This window comes from Helianthus annuus, chromosome 11 (assembly GCF_002127325.2).
Source record: "Helianthus annuus cultivar XRQ/B chromosome 11, HanXRQr2.0-SUNRISE, whole genome shotgun sequence".
In the NCBI taxonomy this organism is placed as follows: Eukaryota; Viridiplantae; Streptophyta; class Magnoliopsida; order Asterales; family Asteraceae; genus Helianthus; species Helianthus annuus.
In genome coordinates this window covers 54,235,342-54,245,873 of record NC_035443.2, presented here as the reverse complement: position 1 = coordinate 54,245,873, position 10,532 = coordinate 54,235,342, and the positions used below count along the sequence as shown (strand labels likewise).

Sequence of the window (10,532 nt, the reverse complement as noted above, 5' to 3'; positions counted from 1 at the left end):
CCAGTCTCTTAGATTGAACTTCCCTAGTCTCTTAGACTAAACCATAAACATAACCTTGAAATGTGTTTTGTGCCCTTTGTTTGTAAAAATGTTTGTTCCCTGGATCTGGACATTTTGTGTATGCAACGTAAACATGTTTGAAAACATTTTTGTGAGAGCCCTAATGATCATAGTCTAGACTCGAGAAGGAATCCTAGTTCGCTAGGATCGAAGCTCTAATACCAAGCTGTCACACCCTGACTTTTGCGGAAGCGTGATTATTGGTGTGACTTTCTTATTACCATAGCATTCAATCATAACAACGCTATATGATAAAAACCATAAGATGTTCATCCATTAATTAAGTTTGAAAATACCACAACATACTTGTCTGAAACGTTGACACAAAATTCAAGTTACACACCACAACATGTTTTAATGAGTTCACGAAGACTCGACAAAGGACCTTAATTAAAACCAAGTTTAGAACCATGTATCTCGTCCAGGATTAAGATACATCCTCTAAACCCTAACGACCTTGGATGACATCTTTTATTCATGACGCAGCTTGAAAACATGCAACACCTGCCAGATCCACTTAGTTCCCTGAAATACATGTAATTTGAAAACATCAACAAAAGTTGAGCGAGTTCATGTGTTTCGTATATGTATGTATAAACCTTTGTAAATAGTGTATGTATGTTTGTAAATCCCGGTATGAAAGCAAACAAGGAAAAGATCACCAATGGTTTGCAAGGCCACTGATATGTGTGACGGTGTAGGAAGACTCAAACCTAACAAATTTGCACCGGGCTTACGGCTGGAAGACATAGTCACCCTATGGGCCACCCTGGTCCTCATGGGTGTGGGCTCGCTACACCCAAATAGATCTATCACTCATGCCCCTCGGTCCTTATACGAGGATTAATGGTCTCAAGTATCCGCCTACCCATTCACATGATCTATGGTACTTTCCTAGGCTAACTATACCAATTGTATTTGTATGTAATCCTTTTGTAACATGTATTTCACCCCCGAAGTTAATAAACAAAACAGGTTAAAGAAAAGGGAGACATAAACTCACAGTTTTGCGTCTTCGGTACTCGTAACTCAAATCTCCTCAACGGACACGACTCCCTACAATGTACTAGGGTCTATTAGACGAACGGGCCGTGCCTTGCCTTAGTATTTATGTTTTTGAGTTACAAATTCTTGTTAAAATAATGATTATTTTAACTTTAAATTATATTTAATTTTGGGATAATTGTTTAAACAATATTTGTAATAATACTTATCAAGTATTTATTTTCGTATTTCCTTTCCAAGGATGAGGGTATCTCATACATGTATATTCGCATTCTTGTATTTGTAGTTTCAAAATAATATATTTTCAAGTCTCACTTTAGAAAATATATATAAACTTATTTTGTCCAAAAATAATGTATTTCAAGAAAATATATATTTCTCTCAAAAATCATATATCTTCTAAATATTCTAAGAAAATATATTTTTACTTCCAAAAATAATATATTTTCTCGTTGTCGAAAATATGATATACTTTGTAATAATAATAAAAATCATATTTTCATTTCTTTCGTATCCAAAATAATATTTACCAAAAATATATTCAAAACGGTATTTTCTGGAATATTTTGTAAGTTACGTTCTTGCGTTCGGTTTCACAATATTAAGCGTGTAACTAATATATTTATTCCTTATGATTTTTGGTATTATTTTGGATTGTAAATTCTTGGTATTTTGTTAAGTTATATTACTTTAAATCCTAAAATAATATAACTAGTACACAAAGTATATAAATAATCACACACAATGTGTCTTTAATGTAAATATATATTCTAAATACATATTTATCCATTTTTACTTATAAACACCAACCTCCAATACTTGTATTTTTGTAGCAAATCTATGGCAAAGTTTATATTGAAAACCATAGTAAAACTCACTTGTAAATATTGTTTAGAATATATTTTTCTAAGGGTTTATATTTTTAGAAAATTTTGCCATAGTTTCCCCTAAAAATGGAGGTGTCCATGCTATCAAAGCATATCATTTTCTTTTCAAAATAATCACAAACAATCAACAATTAATCTACACTTACCGAGTGCCAAAACAATGTTATCTTCATAATAATCATGAACTTGAACTTTCATAAAAACTTGTAGTAACTTGGTAGATTTAGTTACCCTTTAAAGTGTGTTTACTTCTTTAAAAATCTCATTCTTGGAAGATTTGGGTGTTTACAACTTGTAAACATGTTTTACAAAAACGTTTCCTTATGAAATCTTCTTGTTTCTCAAGTGTTTCTTCACTTGTTTTATCACCAAAAATAGTGTGTGTTTAAGTAAGAACCAAGATCTTCTAAAAATCATATTCTAAACTTGGTTCTTTTGGAAAACCATTCATAAATCTTAGATCCATAAGATTATTAACTTACTTTGATTATTATTTTTCAAGAAATCACTTTATTCTTCGCGTTCATGTTTACACATGAGGATGATCATCTTGTTTTATCACATAATCATCCTCTTACTTGCTAGATCATGTGTTTAATCACAATCTAGCAAGCTCCTTATGATGATTAACATCATAATCTCAAGAAAATAACAATCAAGTATCATACATACACTAAACAACATAGTTTCATCAAGAGTTCATCATATGACAAGCTTATGTTCATGTTTCAAGATTATGTTCCTTAGTGTTCATCAAGATTTACAATGTATATCATCTTTTATCCAACAATAAGGAGTAACTAGGGATCATAAGAGCCTTACTACTAGCAGAAAGGCTAGGGAAGAACACTTGATGAAGAAGATGACAAATGTGTTGGATAAAAGCTATTGGAAGAGGTCCTTCAAGATCCACAAGCTCCACACTTCCTTAAACACCTTCTAGCACCTTGTGGTGATCTTGGATTGGATGGAAGTGAGTTGATGATGGTGGTGTTATTGTTGCTTGTTCATGGCCGAAGAGAGGAAAGGAGGAAGGAAGAAAGATGGTGTGTGTTTGTGTGTGAGAGAGATGAACATTAGATCTTCTTATAACCAAGTTTAGAGTATTAACCATTAGATAATATGTCTTGTAAGTACAATACAAATCTCTAATCCAATCTTAGGGGATCAAGTAAGATTTTGGTGGGGCCACTCCCTTGGTGACCATAAACATGAAGGGGGGGGGGGGGCTTGGTTGGTTTCCACTGGTAAGTTAAGCATAATGGTTGAAATCTAAGTGATTTAGTTAGTGTTTATGCATATTATGTGGTATATAGTGTGTTAGGGTGTTCGGGGATCATAACTAGCTCAGAAACATTAAAACAATGCTTCTAGTATAATTTTGGTGTTTCGGGTAGTGTCCAGTTGTTCGGTTAGATACCGGTTCGTTAAATTGTCAAATTATTCCGTTTAGTGATCTTTAAGTACCCTTTTGTGACACTTTTAATTCTCGACACTTAGGAAAGCATTCAGGACCATTTAGTCATATTTTTGCATGATACAAACTTGTTAAAATGCTGATTTTTGCTGAAAAATGCTGAATTCAGCACTTTAAGTGGGTTTTAGGCACTTTTCGGCACTTAAACTATCACCTAGTGAAGCAATTTTGTGGTCCTTACTTCCCTACACACCATACTAGTGTAGTACCTTGTCTCTGGTCTATACGGGGTCTCAAAACACTGTTTTTCTATGTAGTAAACCTTGTCAGCATTTTTCTGAGTTATCCGCTAACTGTGCTAGCTGTGCTTTGTGCATCATTTATGTCACTAAAGTTTGTATGTAAAAATGATGTGACAGTATGAAATGTGATGCACATTTAAGTATGATGCAGAAATCAGAAAGCAGTCAGTTGTAATTCAACACAGTCATTAAGCACTAATCAAGATTAATTAAGTGTACGGATACCTGGATTTTTGACGGTTGTCACAAAGGTCACCTAGGAACATGTAAGTTGCCATAAATACACGGAACATAAGGTGGAACTCCGTAAGGCGTAATTGGGACCATTGTGGAATTAAAAGGCACCATCCCAGGTAACTTCCGTACGTATACATGTACGGTTTGACATAAGGGAAGGCGGTAGGGTTCCACTAGGGCATTACATACCCCGACATGCCTCCTTGAAACATATGGTCTCCTGAAATTCACACCGGACTGATCACCAGATGGTCTAAACAAAATTCGAGAACTCGCTAAAGAAAGCAGAACATTTACCTATATCAGTTGTGTGTAACATCGGGTGTTCAATAGAAGTTATAGGGCAGTCTCTTATAAAAATGTCCTGGAGATCCACACTTGTAACACGTACGGCCCGACTAATCGCAACAAGAAAAGTGTTCACATCAGATAAATGTAGTTTTTAAGCATGTCTTTGAAAAAAAGTACCTTTTTGTTTCTATTCTCTCAACTGCATAATTTCGATCTCCACCTGATAAAATAATAAAAAAAATTAAGAAATTGGTTTCAAATAAAAAGAATAAAAACAAGTACACATAGTGTGCATAGTGATATCCTCGTGCAGATTTGTACCTCCAGAACTAACGAATGGTCCCCTTTTCCTACCGGTGGAATCGGCTGGATGGGAAAAACAAACAAAGACGTTTTAATATTAATAAACGTGTTATGAAAAGTAACATAACATAAAATTCTTTGTGTTTGAAGATAGACAGTCAACAAATAATACAAAACAAAATCATCATGGTGAAAAGAGAAAGAAACCTAAACAAAACAATCAAGAATTGATAAAAAATAAACAGGGAATGAACCAAAAACAAAAGAAGAAACCGTAAACAATTGAACCAAACAATAATATATAAAAGGCAAAGGGTGGAATTTAAAAAATTATAATAATGATACTTTTGGAAAGGGAGATATAAAAAGTAAAAATGAAGGTACATTTAGCAACACCTATTTTATTTCCGTTGTGAAGTTTAATTTTAGTTTAGCCATGGACAGCAACATGTTTCCGATCATATTTAAAAACCAATCTTTTCATATAAACACAAACACAGTTTGTGACTCAAAATTTTTTTTTTCTAAATAGAGTTAATTGCTCGGATGGTCCCTGTGGTTTTAAGTTTTTTCACGTTTAGTCCCTACCTTTTGAAAATAGCAGGTATGCTCCCTATGGTTTGTCATTTTGTTACTCAGATAGTCCCTGAGTAGATGTCAGTTAGTTTGAAAATAGCATGTATGCTCCCTATGGTTTGTCATTTTGTTACTCGGATAGTCCCCAGAGTAAATGTTTGGGGACCATCCGAGTAACAAAATGACAAACCATAAGGAGCATACATGTTATTTTCAAAAGGTGGGGACTAAACGTGAAAAAACGTAAAACCACAGGGACCATCCAGACAATTAACTCTTCTAAATATAAACAATTCAAAGAATTTGGTGAGCAAATATCGTGTATTGAGTTTTTTTTTTTTTTTTTCTATATATAAACATTCAAAGAATTCGGTGAGCAAATATTGTGTATTGTATTTATGTTATGCTTTTTATGGAAAAACCATTTTACCCATACTATGACACCGATGTTTTTGGATTGCATTTGAGGTTTTAAAAATTTACAAAAATTCTTCCGCTACATGTATAATTTAAGGAAACTTTGGGACCATTGGAGAAAATTGAATAATATTATAAAAATAACTTAAAGGTGTGAATGTTAACAAACTAGTTGATGTCCCGTCCGCATTGCGTGGCGATGGCCGAATAATTCTCAAACAATTAAAAAAAACACTATTATAGTTTTGTTAGGGAAAAAAAACTAAAACAATGATAAGACCGTAGTTCTGAGCTCAAGCCAAAACTGTAGTTTGTTAGGATTAATGAGCGAGTGTTAGGCAGCTCCTTGACATGGAAAAAAATTAAATCCAGTCAAAAAATAAAAAAAAAAACACTTTTATAGTTTTACTAAAAAAACAAAAACGACAGTAATACTATAATTTGAACTGAGGGCAAAGTTGTATTTGTTGACTTGGGTAAAATCGTAATTTGCCAAAAGTTAAAGTGATAACAATACTATAAATTTGAATCAGAGACAAAATCGTAATATAACTTTGCACTAAGGACAAAGCCGAAAATTTAATATGGGGACAAAACTATATTTTTAATTTGAACTGGGGCAAAATCAAAATTTTGAACTGAGAGCAAAATCGTATTTTTGAATTGCGGGGCAAAAGCATACTTTTATTTTGAACCGGGCAAAAACATAATTTTAAACTGAAGGCGAAATCATTAATTTTTGAAACGGGGCGAAAATGCAGAATCGTCATTTTTAGTTTGAGGCAAAAGCAAAAATTTATTTTGAACTGGGGCCAAAATTGTAATTGTAATCTGGGAATAAAATCATAATTTTGAACCGAGGGCAAAATCGCAATTTTAAGCGAGGGATAAAAACATAATTTTATTTTGAAATGGGGACGAAAATATAATTTTATTTTAAATTAAGGACGAAACCGTAATTTTAAAACAAATAGAAAATAATAAAACAAGCGGTCTAATAGGAATACCTAACTTATTTTTGTATACTTAGTGAATGAATGAATGAATAATGTAGCACATCAGGTGTGAAAAGGTAGCACAACAACAACATTTTTCTAATCTAGGTTTGTTTTGTTACGAACAATAAAAACTAAGTAATTTATTCTAATCTAGGTTTGTTTTGTTACGAACAATAAAAACTAAGTAATTTAAAAATATTGCCTTTGTTTTTATTCAGCTAGTATGTCAATAACCAATCCATTATTTATTTTCTTTCTAGAGTTAGAGATTTTTCCATGTAAAAATAAGGTGAAATGTCACATAATGGTAATCAAATTTCAAAAGTGTTTCTAATTAGATCATTCGTATCGTTTTTTGTTTAAATTAGATAACTTAACATTCAAATCGAGGCATGTCTTTTTCTCCATGTGTCAAGAAAAAAATGGAGCATAAAATGATGAGGTCAGATTATTTTAATACATGAAATTATATTTATTAAAAATAAAACACTTTAATTACATTAAAAATAAAAAAAACAAGTTAAAATCAACGTCATCACTCAACGTTAGCATCAAATAAAAATAGAAAGAGAAACAAAAATCTACATGACAACTGTTACTTATGAAATGGATGAAAGACCCCTTTATTTTAACGAAAAAAATGAATGTTGAGTGATCTGATTGAAACACTTTTAAAACTTTAGTGACATAGTTGGAAAATTTTTAAAACTTGATTACTATTCTACAAAGTTACTCGGGGCAACCCTGGTAAGATAGGTCCACCGATGATTATGTGATATAAATAATTCGTAGTTAGATAATTATAAAAATTTATAAATTAACATCTCACAAGAAAAAAATATATAAGAACTCCAAATAATTTGAGAAAAAAACTCAATTCCCACATTAATGATCGATAACATGTGTCTCATCTCACATTTTAATTTGAAGCTCTTTTCAAATTTTATGACTTCCAATTTTGGCAAACCTAAAATTAGGGTTGTTCACGATCTAAGCTAGGGTAAGCTCGACCTTGGCTTAAATTTTAAGAGGGCCGCCTCAAAACAAAGATGATGGTGCATATCTGGGACGATGTACATTGTAGTAGATCTAGGGTTCAAAATGATGAATATGGTCGATGGGCGGATATGTTGTAGATCTAGGATTCGAAACAAGGAAGAAGGTTGATTGGTGGCGTGGCTGTAGGGTAACAAACAAGGATGATCGATGTAGGTTTTCTATTGCTGTAAACGGAAAACAATGAATTCCATACAAACAGCAAAGGAGGCTATGAACCAACAATGAATGGGAAAGAACTAGTCTAAGGCAAAGAGAGTATTTAGTTCAATGAGGAAGATTTTGGCTAAATGACCAAGGAAAGAAATGATAGGATTGGATTAGCTAGTGGGTTTTGATACTTGGGTTAAAAAATTAATTAAATTTATTAGAGTGAGCCCACCTTTCCTCAATCGCGGTTCGAATCTTAAATAAGTTGGATCGCCTCAACTTAAAAATTATACGAGTTGTTTTCAAGCGAGCTTCTATTTGTGAGCTACTTGAACAACCTGCCTAAAACCAACCATTTCTTTGTATAGTTCCAAAAGGAATCTTTCTTGGTTAAGGGCATTGAAATATCTATGTGGTTACATAATCACCACCACCTTACATCCCCGTAATTAATATTTGTAGGATATGGTTCCATATAATGTTCTATAGTCGTTGCACCAACCCTAATCAAGTTCACTCTTATGTTGTACAAGATATCGTCTTCTTGGGCCTTCCTACATGTCTTGATTCAAAAACCCGAAATCCAATTGTTTTGTTCTTTTATTGTTTTCTTTTCCATTTACTTCACTTGAATACATTGTTTATTTGCTTATGTGGAACTTGAAAGATGATTAATCATATACATTTTGATATTTTATATCATTCACAAAGAATCTAGTTTCCTAATGCATATTATTATTTATATTTATATATAGTATAACTTGCAACATATTTGTGCATTATGGTTGGTACCAGAATGCTTAGTGGATTGTACCACATAGAGACAATTTTGTACCATGATGGGATGAGTGTGGGTGATAAGAGAGAGAAAAGAGAAATGTATCATCCACTTCCATTCATAACCCTAATCAAACCCTTTCATCCTAAATCTTCTACACACTACCGCCATGAACCGCCCGCACCTGAGCTCAACCCCTTTGAAGCATATTTTAGGGTTTTTTTTTTTTTTTTTTTTTTTGTGAATTCGGTTGAGGATGCATTTGACAATCAAGTCAAGAAGGTCAATCGTTATTCAAAATATAGTAAGTGATTTCTTAAATGAATGTTATTATGTTTGTTGATTTACGCTGAGGATGGTGGTTACATAGCAGGCACTGGTGATGTTTTTGCATATTTGGGACCACTTTTTTACACTGATACCTACATTTTTTTTTGCAGAGAAATGGAGGTTCAATGCGTTCCCTTGATTTAATGGGCGATAAAATTGACGACACAGATTTGTTTCAGGTTTGGGGTGTGGTGAAAAGAAGTCGAACCATCCTTATACACAGGTTTGATTTCACAGATTAGTGAGCGGAAATAGTCAAATTTATTTCTCTATGTCTTAAATTTTGACTGTTTTGGTTAAGTTTCAACTTAGAATGTGAACTTGAAATCTAGATGCAATTGTTTTAGGGTAATGTTAAGTTTTTTAATCCTCTCAAACAGGTTCAATATTATGTTATGTGTTTATGGAAACAAGTAATGATAGTATCAGTTTATATATAATCCTAACATGATAATAGCTATGTTTTATTTCATCTTGTATGGTTTGGTTAGTCCAGGTCTTGCAAAAGTTTTTGCAAATTGTAGGTAAGAAGTTGTCTTGATTCAATTTTCACTAAAAAATGTTACTTTTTTTAAAGGCAATTTCGTTAGAACTAAGCCAGCACGAAGCTGGGAGATACACAAACAGAGGCAAACAACAAACAAGCAAAAAAAAAAAAGACATAGGGCAACATTCTAAGATTGATTCGGTCCCGGCGATCCCTTTTCGCTTTTGGAAACAATGAACGTGAACTTCTCGCCAAACAGGTTCTTTATTTTTTTCATTCAAGCACTTTGATGCTAAATGGTTAACAAGCTCCTTTTGTGATCTTGAGATTTGAGATGCTTATTTTAGGGGTTGGATAAGTATCATTTGGAATGTGGATATACAAAACAACTGTTTTTGAATTAGAAAGAGTGGGAGAGATGAAGCTCATTTGTTTTCTATTTCTTTGTATTATTAGGTTAAACTGATTTTTATTCCATTTAAGTATGGATGTTATGAAGCTCATATGGGTCAGATCCACAGTGTTGAGAAGCTTTGGTATTATTACTTTCCGTACGCTTTGGATGCTATAAAGTCGTTGGTATTTTATATATTTTGAACGCTAGAAAGCAATAGTTTTAATTGTATTCTTGTGTACTCTAGAAGGTGAACTTTTACGTATGTGTATAGTTATTGTAGTATTTTGCATTGTGGAAGCCGCGCCGCAACGCACGCGGAGCGAATTACTAGTTATATATAATATAAAAGAAAACAACTTCTACGGTTTCTTCTACAGTTGTTTTTCATTATATTATTATTATTATTATAAAAAGAAGAGAAGAAGAATAGTGTTGTACTACATCTTATGCATGTTTTATAAGTTTATCAATTTTTTTGTCTTTTATTCTATTTCGTCATTTAGCGTAAACTTTTTCGTTAAAAAATTGTTAGTTTAACTATTGTATTTTTTTCTTTAACTTTAACCAAATTACTTTTCTACCCCTATATAGTTTTTTTAACGAACACGTTAATGACGTTTTAGACATATTTTTTTTTTATTTTTCTTTACTATAATGAGTATGACAAAGGTTTTTTTAGTTTAATATTTTTTAACGAACACGCTGATACTCTTTTGAACATATTTTTTTTAACCAAATTACTTTTACCTTTATTATTTACTATATCGTTTTACCTTTTGTTATTATTTTGATGTTCAGAGACGATTTACGACACAAATAGCATAACCAATTAATATATCAT

The 10,532-nt window shown here is 32.4% G+C and overlaps 2 long non-coding RNA genes across 3 annotated transcripts; one reads left to right on the top strand and one right to left on the bottom strand.

Annotated features, from left to right (window-relative positions):
• Positions 1 to 314: 314 nt before the first annotated feature.
• Positions 315 to 4,199, bottom strand: LOC118483741. The gene is made up of 2 exons (XR_004871301.1): positions 3,897 to 4,199; positions 315 to 585 (listed from the first exon to the last, which is right to left on the bottom strand). It is a non-coding gene; the product is annotated as an uncharacterized LOC118483741 (long non-coding RNA).
• A 4,409-nt stretch (positions 4,200 to 8,608) lies between these two features.
• LOC110892030 lies at positions 8,609 to 9,902 on the top strand. 2 transcript variants are annotated; one of them, XR_004871300.1, is made up of 4 exons: positions 8,609 to 8,781; positions 8,918 to 9,030; positions 9,385 to 9,553; positions 9,751 to 9,902. It is a non-coding gene; the product is annotated as an uncharacterized LOC110892030 (long non-coding RNA). The 2 variants fall into 2 exon arrangements; XR_002565777.2 differs by lacking the exon at positions 9,751 to 9,902 and having other exon boundaries at positions 9,385 to 9,675.
• Positions 9,903 to 10,532: the final 630 nt, after the last annotated feature.